Here is a 13,391-nt window from a genome sequence, read left to right as displayed (position 1 = left end):
TTTTCTCTTCATGGAAGAACAAGAAAATTCCACCTGTGTCCCAAGAACAAGTGTCTGCATTGAAGATGGCAATCCCAGGCCTGGCAGGGCAGCTGGTGCATATGCATCCTGGGTGCAGCCTGAAGGCAGCTGCACTGAGGGTCACGCTGGGTCCCTTCCTGGGTGCAGAAGACAGGGCCAGTACCCAGGCCCCAGGACCACTCCTCTGCATCATCTCCACTTCTGGCAGATGCCAAGCACCGGATTCTGAGATGAGGCAATTAAGGCCCGATGGAACTTGCAGGGTAACATCCAAAGAGCAGTAACCATGGTTTCTAACAATAGCCTCTGTGCATGGAACAGGCTCACACCTCAGAGGGTGGGAGGAGGCACAGTTGGAAAGGCTGGGGATGGAGTCTGCTGACCTAGATCACCCAGGATGGAGGCAGAGGCTGGCGTCCTCCAAGATGGCAGTCCATATCTGCCCTAGACCACTCCAGCTATGCTGACTTGCAAGACTGCCTGACAGCCACAAGCACTCAGGAGATCTCCTGGGGGCCTACCTGGTCTAGACCTGGCTGGGGGAGGCAGTAGAAGCCTGGGGTCAGAGCCTACCTTCCTGCAGCTTCACCAGGTAGCCTAGGGCAAGCTTTCCCCAGTCTGTGGGAGGTAAGCTCTCCAGCCCCACCCCAGGGCATCCTCCTTCACACCCTGTGAGCTACCACAAAACCTTGCCAAGGGAGATGGGCACTGGGGACTGGGCCCCAGGGAGCCACAGCTTCAGAGAACATCAGCATGTACCTGACAAGTGGGGAAACTGAGGCCCAAAGAAGGAAAGAGACTCACAGAGGGACTTGAAAGAGGAGATTAGGGCAGGGTTTTCTGTGCTAAATATTTCTCTCCCCAGCGCTTATGTGGACCTGGGGCTTCAAAGGGTCTTTCTCCTGCTGCCTCTGGACCTATCAGAGAGGGGGAGAAGCCCCTGGGCTGGAGTGGCCTGTTATGGTCCTGGAGACAGGGTTCCTAGGGCCAGCTGGGAAACCCCAGCCCAATCCCAGGAGTCCAGTGAGAGCCCTGAGCTGGGCGGTGTACCTGGCAGAAACTAGCTCAAAGCAATTTTCTCCCCAGCTGGTAGGAGAGATAAGGGTGTGTGTGGAAGGGCAAGAGTCATCCATCTGGCCTCCTGGGATCTCCTTCTTGCCCACAAGATGGGGTAGCACGTCCATTTCAGAGTCCTGACCCAAGGCCTCGTGGGGCCTCTGCCTCCCCCAGAGAAAGGCAAGGACTAGTGCCTGACCAGTTCTGGGTGGCCCACAGGGTTCCCAGGCCAGGGTGGCAGTGGGGCAAGGGCCCCGGGCCTGAGCTCCCAGAATGCATAATGTGGGGACATGAAAGACAAGCTTAGCTCCACCCAGGACTCACCCTGCCAGCCACTGGCATCTCTGCCAACTCCTACGAAAGCCCACAGCCCCCAGGCCCTGAGGACTAAGGTCAGCCCCTGGGGCAGGGGGAGGTGGCAGCTGAGGCCTGGAGACACAAATGCATGCCAGACAAGGGAATGGATTTGCATGCCTCTGCTTTTCATGGCAGTCTAGCTGTGGGTCCAAGACACACAGAAGGTTGGGCGTTTTCTCATGGTCTAAGGGAGCCAACCTGGTCTTAACATTTCCACCTGTGATGGAAACCAGGAGAAAAGTGTGTCATGGCATGCCAGGAAACATGCCTCAATTCTTCCTTCACAGCCCTTCAGAGTGGACCCAGCTGCCACCCTCCAGAGTCACTGTCGCCTCTCAGCCTTCACCTCAGAACACCTGCCACATCTCTGTACTTCCCTGTCCCACAGGCATCTCCAACTCAACCTGTCACACAGATCTCCTCCCCAGCCGCTGCCTCCTACTCTCCACCAGCAGTCATCCTCGTCCTTTGATTATAGAGCCCACCCAGGACAGCACAGGTGGGTGGCCAGCAAGCACTGGCTGGACTGAATGAAGTCCAGTCCCCATGGAGGCATCGTAGCCATGACAGGGACCAGTAATAGAATCAAAGTCCCCTTCCACCTGAGAAAGCGGAAAGTGCATGAAACCAGGAGACAGGAGGCCTAAGCCAGAAGTCCTACTGCTGGGACAGCTGGCCTTTCTGATCCTCAGTTTCCTCACTTGATACATAGGGATAATTAATCTTGCCCTGTTTATCTTGCCAGCTAAGTGTGAGGAATCAAGGAAATGCTACTAAGACAACTGGGTGAGAAGGAATATATACATATATATATATATATATATATATATATATATATATATATATATATACGTATATACATATATATACACACACACACATATTATTATTTTTTGAGATGGAGTTTCACTCTTGTTGCTCAGGCTGGAGTGCAATGGTGCAATCTTAGCTCACTGCAACCTCCACCTCCTGGGTTCAAGCAATTCCCTACCTCAGCCTTCTGAGTAGCTGGGAATACAGGCACCCACCACCAGGCCCAACTAATTTTTTGTATTTTTAGTAGAGACAGCGTTTCACCATGTTGGCCAAACTGGTTTTGAACTCCTGGCTTCAAGCAATCCACCCATCTTGGCCTCCCAAAGTGCTAGAATTACAGGTGTGAGTCACCACACCCTGTCAGAAGGGACATACATTAAACAGTTCTGCACCAGGCTTCATGCTAAGGCTTTATAAACATCAGGTACTACTTATATCCATTTTTCAGATAAAGAGACTGAGGCACAGAGAAGCAACGTGGACCCGAAGCTACAAGTTAGGCAGTGTGGGATTTTAACTGGGATCTTAAATGTGCTATTCCACTCACTGGGCAGGGACAGCCCACACTTTATGCTGGGGGCCAAGAGAGCTAGCTGGATTCTGTCCCAGTTCTACCAGAGGTCTAATTGCATGACCTGCAGGAGAGTCACGGCCCCTCTCTGTCAGCATAAGTAATGCAAATTTCCCAAGCCAAAGAGAATTTCTGCCATGGAGTGACATTGCCAAACTGGTGCACACACTTTTCCTGTGGCACCATGTGTTCATGATGCCTCTGACTTGAATCTGCCCTTGTCTCTACCATCAGCCATGGGTACTGCCAGCTGAGGCCCAGGCTGCTGGTGGGGGTGGGGGTGGGGGCTTCATGTCCTGAGCATGGGAACTTCTGCTCAGGCAAGAGGGTCCTGGAGACTTGGAAGTCAGTCATGTGGCACAGGGACGGGGCAGAAAACTGCCCTCCACAGAAGCTTGTCCAGCCCACAGACCACCCGACCCCAAGGTGGGCTACCTCACAGAGACAGTGGAGCCTCCAGGCTGGCCTGCTTGCCACTGCTGCCAAGTTGTGTAACTTGGGTGGGTGGCAGACACAGACCAAAGCCCTTGGCAAGGTCAGCCAGCCCTTAGCTCCTCTGCTGCAGTCCGCTGCTTCAGCCCATGAATGAGTGAGGTTTGTTCAGTACGGAGTTGGCCTGCCAAGTTCTTTTTCAATGTTTTATTTTCCTCCTGTAGTCAGTGTTCACATCTCCTAGGATCCTTTACAGTTTCTGACCACAAGACTCCAGACTGCCCATGCGATTTCACCCTCTACACCCAGTGGCTGTAGCTTTTGTCAGAGGCCTGCACAGGCTGCTGGAAACTGCTTTGGCTGCGAGTGCTGAGGGAGGGCAATGCCCTGAACCAATGACTGACAGGTAAGGGGATATAAACATCCTAACTCCCTTGCCCTGCTTGGGCAACTCCAAGGTGTGGTACACACTGCCCCCAGATCCCCGTGAGGCTGAGCCAAAGAGCCCTCCACAGGATGCCCTCCAATGTCCAACCATTGCTTGGCTTCCTGCCTTTCCCTGTCCCTCTCCTCTAACCCCTTACCAGATTTTCTTGGGAATACAACTAAAAAAAATCACCTTCATGCAAATCTTTGTCTCAGGGTCTGCTCAGGAAGAACCCAAATTAAGATAGTTGCCAATAAAATTTGTACAAAAATCCAGATTTCCATTTCTCATAACGCTGTAGATCTAGCAACACCAGGCCCATTCCCACTTGACTAAAATTAGCTGGAGCTGCCACCCAGTACAAATGGAAGATATGTTCTCTAGTTCTTCTCATCCACCACACTGTCTGCTGTCTGCCAACTGGCCCTTTCAAACCATCCCCATTCCCTGCCTGTCCACAACAAGCTTTTGGGTTTACAAACCCTACAACATAATGCAGTGGTTAACAATGTAGGCTCTGGAGGTGATTGGCTTAAGTTTGCATTCCAGGTTCACAAATTACTAATTGTGCAACCTTGTATAAGTCACTTAATTTTTCTGTCTCTCTGCTTCTTAATGTGAAAAATGAGTATATACATGTACCTATATGGTTCCCTCTATAGATGTTACGGACTTCATTGAGATACTGCATGTAAAGTATCTAGCATATGATAAGAGGTCAAGAAATTACTAGTATTTTTCCTCTTAAAGCAGGTGTGCCTGCCACAATCTGACAGTCCACGCCCAGTGATCTGAGGTTTCCTGCCAGTTCCTCACTATCTCTGGAGCGGGTGGCCTGTCCCCCAAGATGTGTACACTGACCACTCACCTCTTCCCACTGGTAAATATATCGAATTAGGCAGGAGAGGCATAAGAGACATAAGAGGCTGAGGATCTTCGTGAAGTGGACAATGCACAGAGCCCAGGTCTTGTAGACCTCTGAGTGGATGCAGGTCTCCACAATAAAGGAGATGTAGTCCACGGGGATGGAGGAAATGAAACCTACCAAGAACCAGCTTTTCAGGTAGTTCTTCTTAATCTGCTGTGGATCCAGGAGATCTCTGGGCTGTCCTCCACCACAATCTCTGTGTGGAAGCTGAGGACCAAGTCGATGAGGAAGAATGTGTCTGACACTACACTGAAGACAATCTATGGGGTGGTGTTCTCATCCTTGAAGAAGGTGATGCCCACAGGAATGATGATCAGGTTTCCCACCATCAGCAGCAGCATGGTCAGGTCCCAGTAAAATCTGCCCAGAGACACAGGCATCAGTCACCAGGAGGAGAGGGAGGACAAGTAACAGACTAAGAGAGGAAGATGTGAGGGACAGCAACTGGGAGAGAGAAGTCTTGGGAGGTTCTGAGACAGGAAGATAGGCACATGGGTACCAGGGCAAGATGTGGAGATTGGCACAGGGAATGACACAATAAGAGGCTCCTCATTCACTCCGTGCTGCCCTTCTGTGTGTTCCCGTGAGCCCCAATGACAAGCTTCCTCCTCCCATCCCCACCCCACAGTGAGAGGCAGGCTGAAAGCAAATCAGCCTGAAGCAAATAAGAGAGAAGCAAGAGGCTGCTTTAGCAAAAGGAGCAGCTCACCCCACACCACCCCAGGCTCAGCCTAGGCTGCCCCATTTTCTCTGAGGGACTTGTGGCTTGAGTGAGGCTGTCAGGGAGACATGCCACAGACCATGACAAAAGAGCAGGTGAGGTGCAGACAGAAAGCAGGTGCCTGGGAGGCAGGAGACCCAGACTCCAGCCCCAGCTTTGTCATCAACATGCTGTGTGACATCCTGTAGGGCCCCTCTACTCTGGATCTCAGTTTCCCCACAGTACAGTGAGTCCTATCATTCTGGTCTGGCCCTCTCCCACACTAGTTCTCTAGCACCCTCCTTTAGTCCATCCCCTATAATCAGAAAATGTCTGACCATCTCCTTCCCTTAGAGGTTTGCATCCTAACATGGGGGTGTGGAGCGGGGGAGATAGCGTCAAAAGCAGAAGAATTAACGGGGAGATTTCAGGCACCAGTGAGGAACCACTCAATGCAATGGAAAGAGACCAGCCCAGGGCTTCCAGAATCATTTCTCCTAAGGCCTCAGGCACCTTCAGGTCCTTCACAGAGGTAGCCTCGGGGCAAAGCGTCAGAGAGGTTGAGCAGCATGAGGAGGAGGCACAATGTCAACTCACAGGTCTACGCTGGTTTCTCCCAACTCACCAAGCAGGGGGCCTTCTGGAGTGTGAAAACACCACAGGTAGCCAATATCCCAATACAGAAGGCATGGTCAATTATTCCCAGGGACCAAGTACCATCCATCCTAGGGCTGGCCCCAAGACCAAAAAATTGCACTGCAGAGCTGTTTCTTTCTGCTATTAACTTATAACAGATAAAGGTATTAAGTCAGGCAGAAATAAGCATGTCTTCTCCCAGGAGAAATAACCTTTCTGCCATCTTTGATTATTTACTGCAGGGAAGCCAGGAGGAAGGAAGTGGGAAAGAAAGATTAGCTTTCCTAGAGTCTTCAGAGGGTCCCACCATAAACGAAAGTGCCCCTGTCTGCAAAGTTCCAGGTTTGCAAAGAAATTACTTCACAGCAAATTGTTTGTTTGCCAGACTCAAAATGGGGCTGTGAGTCAAGGAGAGGGTAGAAACTGTTTCACTGCAGGTGGGTGAGACATCTGTCCTACATCATCCTGTGCGTCGAAGGGCAATTTCCAGAGTCGGCTTCCTGCAGCTCCACTTAAAGCCAAGCTCTTCAGGGCCACAAGATAGGGCCTCATGGAGCATAAGGCTGGGTGCCAAGAGGCCAACTTCAGCTCCTCTCTACCCCATGACCCACCACTCTTTCCTGTGGTCCCAGTACCCATATGTCAACTGAGAGAACTCAGCTAAGGCCTGAGGACCCACCCTCAGCTTCACACTTCACTACAAAGAACACAGCACATCTGCTAATGAGTCATGGGCCCCAGGAGAATGGTTTCAGCATCTATGGGGTGCCCTAGAGCCATGCATGCATTACCCAGCCACATGAACCTCACTCAAAGACAGCAGTGTACACTCATTAGACACCATGCACAGGTATCCCCATTCACATGCACAGTGCACAGACACCCCTCTATACACTCTGCTGTCATCCCTCTTCATTTAATCTCTTTGGAAAAACAAAAGAAAACAAATTTTTAAAACTGTACTTAGAAAGGCCACTGAGGGCCATGTGGCCTCTGTACATAAAGCTAATAATACACCCAGGCTGGAGGAGTTTCTAAAATTAACAGAGTGGGTGCAAGGCAGCTGAGAATGCTGACTTCGGCAGGCCTGTCACTCTAATGGGTTTCTACGCTCTCCCCAGCTCTAGTTACCTCAATTACAGTCCAAATTTGAGACAGTAATTAACAGGAGAATGTTTGCATTTAATGGTATTTATAAAACCAAACTGCATATGGCAAAAACACCCATTTCCTCACACTCTAATGGTTTCAATCTTCAGCTTCCAGATGCTCAGGGATACTTCCAGCCCTGGATCTGGGCTGGGGTCAGGATCCTGGAGCATTCTTCCCCACAAACAGCTACCCAGGAACATCGGAGAGCTGCTAGAGAGACAGTATAATATGGCTGGAGGAAGGATGGGCGCTGGAGCCAGCCAACCTGGGCTCCATTCCTGCTCCATTGTTTACTAGCAAGTCATTTTACCATGCCATGCCTCAGTTTTCTTATCTGCTCAATGAGGATTACCACAGTACCTGACTAGCAGCACTGTCATAAGGAGGAAATCAATTAATTTGTCAAATGTTCTGAACTATGCCCAGCTCTATTATGAAATGAATAAATAAATCATTCGAATCAATAAATTTGTGAGAAGGAGGTAAGAGAGAGGAAGATCAAATCTCCCAGAGAAGAGTCAAAGCAAAACATCTGCTGAGAGTGGGCTCACAGAGGAGCCTGTAATAGACCCAGGAGAGCTGATAGCAGGAGGCAAGGGCTAGCTTACAGAGTCCTCACAGCAATGAGATGACAGACCTATTTTCCTCAGCACACAGAAGCCCTCACCTCCAGAGACTCATGGTCTGGTGAGAGGACAAGGCTTGGATAGAAGACAATTGGGCAATGGTGTAAGAAACCATCCCAAGAAGCCCAGGTATCTGTAAAAATGGGATCCTGGTGGCTTAGAAGGGTGAGGCCAGGAAAGCGATTCTGGAGGAGGTGAGAGGAGACGGGGTTTTGGAGGCTGCCTTTGGCCTCCTGGGCAACTTTGCTTACTCTTTGCCAGATACTTGCACAGATCTCCAAAAGCCAGGGCCTGTCAGAGCCAAGCATGACATTCAGCACCACGGACAGCGCCCAGCATGCCTGCCAGCCCCATTCAGTAGGTTTAGCCTGGGGAAGCTGGCAACAGCTTTTGCACTGGCATCCTCAGCTGCTGGCCTCACTTCATTTCTAATCCTGCCGTCAGAAGCATCTCAAGTAATTCCTTAATATCTCTGGGCTATTGGGAGCTCCTTGGTAACTGAAAAGCCTTTATTTTTAAACACCCCAAACAAAACACTTCACATGTAAAGAGCACTTACTATGTTTTCCATGTATTACTTCATTTATCCTTCATGCCAGCACTGTGGCTGCTGTTGTTTTACAGATGATGATCTTGAGGCTCAGAGAGAAGTGTCTGACCTAGACTACACAGCTAGTGAGGGACACACTCAGGATTAGGAGGAGTCTCTGGGACTCTAGAGTTTGAATTATTGGGGTTGTGGATACCCCAGGGGGATGTGAGAGGCAGACATGCCTTTCTGACAACTTTGCATGACCATGGAAAGACAGCCTACCACAGCAGGTGCAGACCCTGCTCCAGAGACAAAAAAGAAGAGAGGGCTCCAAAGAGGATTTGGGGGCCCTATGATCCTGATGCTAGGGCTGTCTAGCATAGAGGAAGTAGCATGCCTCTCAAGTGCTAAAGGCACCCTGGCCATCTGCAGTCAGTCAGTCATAGTCACACATGTCCTAAAGAAAGGAAAATGAAGGCTCACAAAGGAAGGAAGAGTAACATCTCCACCCACCTTGGCCTCCCAAAGTGCTGTGATTACAGGCTTGAGCCACTGCACCCGGCTGCCGAGTACCCTTTAAATTAACAGGAGTCCTGGCCAGCAAGACACCAACTGGGTCCTGCAAGCCCTGGTTCAGGCTCAGCCCCAGGCTCCCAGACCTGTCTTCTCTCAATCCTTACCTGGACCAATGGGTCCACCCAGGCAGGTGGCCTCTCAGCAGGACAAGGCAGTCTACAGGCTGACACTGGAGGGGGAAGGTCCCATATGCAGAAAGAATGGGGGTGGCAAAAAGCCAAGCAGCCCATTACACTGATACCTGGAAATTTCATGTTTTGGTGTAAGAGGAAGTTCATAGCCTCAAGGGAGCTGAGAAAGACACAACAGGAGGTGGCTGACCCTGAACTCGGGGACTCAAGGACTAGACCAAGGGCCCTCTCCTTTCCTGGAGGCCAAAGAGGATGGGATCGGTGACAGAATGAATGTAGGGAAATTGGAGGTCCCAGATAGGGATGACCTCCTTCGGCCTCTTCTTGTCCACATACACCCATGGTTGCCTTTGAGGACATATGTGCATATATACATGCTTGCACATGTGCACATGCACAAACACAGACATGAACATGCATGCACAGAGGTATATACATGAACAAACACATAAAATACCATGAATACATTTTTTATAAACACAGTCTTGTCTTTTGCCCTCCTACATGTATCCATTTTCACACATGTATACTTTCTTGCATACATTTTGGCACAAATGATATCCATTGGAAATCCTGTCAGCTGGGAGAAGAAGAATGTCATTGTTCTGTCATTCAAATATTTTCCACCTTTCAAACTTTCTTTTCAACTCTGACCACTGAAAGCTCTGCACAGCCTGAGCCTTGGTTGTGGCTCTCCTAAAACACCATGGGCTCCTGGAGGACAGAGGCCTTGTTTCAGACACTCATGTCCCTGCAGTGCTGACTATAGCCTGTGGGTGTCCCTGCTTTCTGCCAGGTGAGCAGCACACTCAGTGCCCCATCTGTGATGTGCTCCTGCTTTACAGATGGCTCCCACTCAGCACCACTCCCAGCACCAGACCTGCATTCCCACCTGCCTGCAAAATGCATCCGCATCCACCTAGACGGCCTGCTGTCTCTTACAGCCAACAAGTCCAGACCAGAGCTGAACTCAGCATCCTCCTCCTCAAAGCTGAATGGCAGTCCACATTTCAATCATCTAGGCTCAAATCCTCATAGCTGTCCCTTACTGCTGCCTCTTACCTCCTACCCACCCCTATAGCAACACTCCCAGCAGTCACCACGTCAAGTCTAGCTGCACCTGTGATGGCTTCTGCATCTGTTCCCTCACCTGGACCCTTGCCCCCACCTCCTTCCTGGTCTCCAGTCTCCATTCCCTTCCTCTCCAACTCATATGATCTCTGGGTTATCTTTCCCATTCCCCAGGTTTTCCAGACCCAGCAAAGATCCTGCCCAAGGTGCTACTAAAGGCAGTGAGCATGGAGGAGGATGGCAGTCAATACTTATTGGTCACTTACCATTTGCCAGGCACTAATCTGAGTACCTTATCTGGACTACTTTATTTAATCCTCATAAAAAATCCCATGAGGTAGATAATACGATTATGCCCATTTTACAGATGAGGAGACTGAGGTACAAGAAGTTGAGAGATTTACTATATATGGTGGGCCAAAGTATTCAAACCCAAAGACCCTGACTCCAGAGGCCTACTTTCTAACTACTCTACAGAAATATCCATCTGGCTGGTGGTAATTTATTATTCCTGAACTCTGTGCCTCCCCCAACTCCTTGTCTCCCTCCCAGCTCTCTCTCCTGTGCTCTCTCCCATGGCACCCACATCCTTAACTTCTTCACTCCCAGACTTTTCTGCCTCCCACTTAAGTGAACCCTAGTTGTGTTTTAAGGACTTCTCTCCCAAATCCCTCATACCTCAGGGTCAGGGGTGAGTCAGCACCCTCCCCTCTCCCTACTGCTGCTACCTCTTACCTGTGGTAGAAATGTCTACGAGACCTTTTGGGTAGCCTTGCCATCTGTTGGCCATCCCTCCACATCCATCTGCCAGCCTCAAGGACCTTGGCAATGCTGGCACCTGGTTCACAACCTTCTGTTCCACTCCAAATCCTATTGTCCTGGGTGACTTCTACTCCATATCGTCGACCCAGACAACACCCTGGCCTCTTGGTAGCTTGCCTCCCTGACTAACAATCCCACCTTAACAGTCCATTCCAAAGTGCACCTTTGACCATGTCACCACCTCGAGTTGCTGCATCTCTGCCGTCCTCTCATACTTCTTGCCCTCCTTTCCTCCTGGCTTTTCTATTCAGTTGTGCTGCACCTGTTCTTCAGTGTCCTGGGAATATCTAGTCTGCCAACTCCTCTGATTCTCCCATCAGAACCCTCCTGCATCCTCCCAACAACCCCCTACCCCAGACATGATGGTCCAGCTCATCTGCTTCTTTAAAACCAGCACCTTTAACTCCCATGCCCCTCCTCCCAGCACCTTCATAAAATCCCAGCCACAGGCGAGGACCACCATCAACCCTTTGCATGTTCACATGGGAGCTGTGTAGAGAATCCCACAGCCTCAGACCAGTCCTACTAAATATCCAAGTTTCTTAGCTCCTCATGCCTCAATGTCCTCATCATGGCCTCATTAATGGTCCTCACCTCTGTCCCCCAGTCATTCCAGGAGACCCTAGTAAACTTTCCTGCCCATCCCCCACAGGTGCTATTTCAAATTATTTCCTCCCTCCTCAAAATTCTGAAGCCACCACTTTTTCTCTCAGTATCAGCAGCAGATAACACCACTTTCTATGCCACAGAGAAAAAGAAAGCCACCAGAGTGTCTCCTTCCTCTTTCTGCCACCTTGGCAGCATCTCCCCAGTCCCATCTCCTCCTCCCAGTCACAAGAGAATCAGTGACTCTTCTACCTATCCTTTTGATACCATCCCTATTTCCCTCCCCAGGGACCTTAATCTACAGAAGATTCCCTCTCTCATCTATCTCTTCCATCTCTCCCTCTCCACTGATTATTTCCCATCATCTTTTCCTTTGAAGCTCTCTAAACTTAAAAAAAAAATCCCTCCCTGAACCCCTGCTGTCTTATCTCTTCCCAGGCTCCTTGAAGGAGATGTCATCATCCCCACATTTTTGCTTTCACATCCCTCACCCAGCGCTCCTCTCCACTTCACTTGATCCTAGCCAAAAGGCCAAGAAGTGATGCTGCTGTCCACTACTCAGCACTTCACCAATGCGCACCCTGCTACTAAATCCAGTGGTCACTTTCCAGTCCATTTCCTCCCCGGCCTTTAGCATCATCTGGCCCATAGATCATTCTTCCCTACAGATAGTATGCTCTGTGGCTTCCCAGGTGGCCTGCTCCACTGGCTTTTCTCTGTTCTCGCTGCCTCTCCTTTCCCTTGCCTTGAACGGCCTCCTTTTCCTCAGCATGACCTTTTCATGTTTTTGCTCCTTGGGACCCTCATCTCTTCCCCTTCTATGCACTCTTCCCGAGTGACTTCATTGACTCCGATGGCCTTGTTATTCTGCTGCCTTGTAAACCAGACCCCTCTCTTGAACTCTACACCCATGCATCTACTTGCTGACTACATGTCTACACCTGGATTTCCCACAGGAACCTCACCCTTGCCATATTCAGACAGAGCTTCAGAGCTTCCTCCACACTCTTGTGCTCCCAGAAAATGGTACCACCAGGCACCCGAAGGCAAATTGTAGAGAAACCTCAGAGTTATCCTCAACTCTTCCATCTCCCTTGCCTTCCAACACTTCATCACATTGGATCCAACATGTCCCATCAACCCACCATGGGGACTACTCCAACAGCTTCCCAGCTAAGCTTCTGGCCATCCCAGGACCTCACATGCCTCAGGGTCAGGGCTGGGGTCAGCATCCTCCTCCAATCCACTCTCTACACTTTGCCAAGCCACAAATCCTTCTGTGCCCCCCGCCACCTCCCAACTGAAATCCGAATTCCTCACTGTAGTCCCCAAGGCCTTTCTTGGTCTGGACTCTGCCTCCTTCTCCTGCCTTGATATTCCCCACTCCTGGCACACTCTGCTGCAGACAGACTCAGCAGCCTCTGGTGTCTCCAACACGTGGCTCTTTCTTTGCCTCTGGGCTTTCCTACATGCTGTCATCTCTGCCTGAAACACTTCTCCCGACTTGTGCCCATCTATCCCCGGCCTTGGTTCACAGGCGGTATCACTTCTCCTGGGAAGCCTTTGTATCCTGGAAATCTGGTTAGCTGCCCCTTACACGTGCTGTCCTGGTATAGTATCACGTTATAATGAAACTGTGTGTGTGACTGTCTACCTTGCCATCACTGACTCTCTGAAGTTGGCACAATACCTTTTATGTGGTAGGTCCTGATAAATGACATGAATGGGTGGAAACACGAATGAGTGGATGGGGGATGGGTGAACAGATGAGTACATGTCATGTGTGCCTCAGGAGTGCATGCCAAAGGCTGAGTGGCAGGGAGCCCAGCTGAAGCCACATGATGTGGGCAGCCCTCTGAAACTGACTCCTTCCCACCAGGCTTCTACAAGCCTCTGATAATCAGGGAATAACTTAGCACATCCAAACCCCA

The 13,391-nt window shown here is 50.3% G+C and overlaps 1 pseudogene across 1 annotated transcript in view; it reads right to left on the bottom strand.

Moving 5' to 3' along the window:
- Positions 1-2,647: 2,647 nt before the first annotated feature.
- LOC100415644 (isoleucine--tRNA ligase, cytoplasmic-like) overlaps positions 2,648-13,391 on the bottom strand; it is a 46,064-nt pseudogene continuing 35,320 nt past the window's right edge. Inside the window, exon 13 of the transcript XR_013524857.1 lies at positions 2,648-4,968. The product of XR_013524857.1 is annotated as an isoleucine--tRNA ligase, cytoplasmic-like (transcript). The remainder of the gene's footprint in view (positions 4,969-13,391) is intronic.

Source organism: Callithrix jacchus, chromosome 1 (assembly GCF_049354715.1).
Source record: "Callithrix jacchus isolate 240 chromosome 1, calJac240_pri, whole genome shotgun sequence".
Taxonomy (NCBI): Eukaryota; Metazoa; Chordata; class Mammalia; order Primates; family Cebidae; genus Callithrix; species Callithrix jacchus.
The sequence above is the reverse complement of the archived record's forward strand: the minus strand, read 5'-3'. Positions and strand labels throughout refer to the sequence as shown.